General features: G+C 30.8%; 1 protein-coding gene across 2 annotated transcripts in view; it reads left to right on the forward strand.

Annotated features, from left to right (window-relative positions):
- Positions 1–642, forward strand: part of LOC106881850 (uncharacterized) — a 517,233-nt gene that overhangs the window by 484,707 nt on the left and 31,884 nt on the right. The window lies entirely within an intron of this gene.

A 642-nucleotide genomic window follows, 5' to 3' on the forward strand; every position in this document is an offset into this window, starting at 1 on the left:
ATATATATATAGCATGGTTACATACGTGCATAAGTATTATGAGTGTTAGTGTGTGCTTCCTTAGGAATTGTTACATCTAATTTGAAATGTTGCAGATTCTGCGTCTAAAGTGACAGACTTACTATTTAGTTTAATAGTGTGCATATTATAATATTTATTAAAATATTCAAACCAGTGTTTACTGAAATAAAATTATCTTTCTTCTAACGTTGCACTTAACACATATAAATTTTCCTTCCTACAAATCGGCAAACATACATTTAGCTTTATTTCAAGTATCACCGCATTCAGTGGTATACTAAGTCGAATCTTATCGCCGATTCATAACACTCAAACTTCTTTCAGCTGGTTGTATATAAAACAACACAAACAGTGTCTTTAAAAATATATCTAAATTGAATTAACTTTTACTTTATAGCCATGGATTGTTCTCACTGGAAACGTTGAATACTGTGTTTATTAATATTTCACTTGACAGGTTAAATGTAGCTACCTAAATTAAGTTTAATAATTCAACTGCTCTTAAGGTTACAAAGCTTGTTTGGAGAGATTTTATCACGGACTCAGTCTAAAGCAGACGCAACGTTTAAATACTGCAGATGACCTTACAGAGGTCTAGCCTATACATATATGTATGTATAT

Source organism: Octopus bimaculoides, chromosome 1 (assembly GCF_001194135.2).
Source record: "Octopus bimaculoides isolate UCB-OBI-ISO-001 chromosome 1, ASM119413v2, whole genome shotgun sequence".
NCBI classification, from domain to species: Eukaryota; Metazoa; Mollusca; class Cephalopoda; order Octopoda; family Octopodidae; genus Octopus; species Octopus bimaculoides.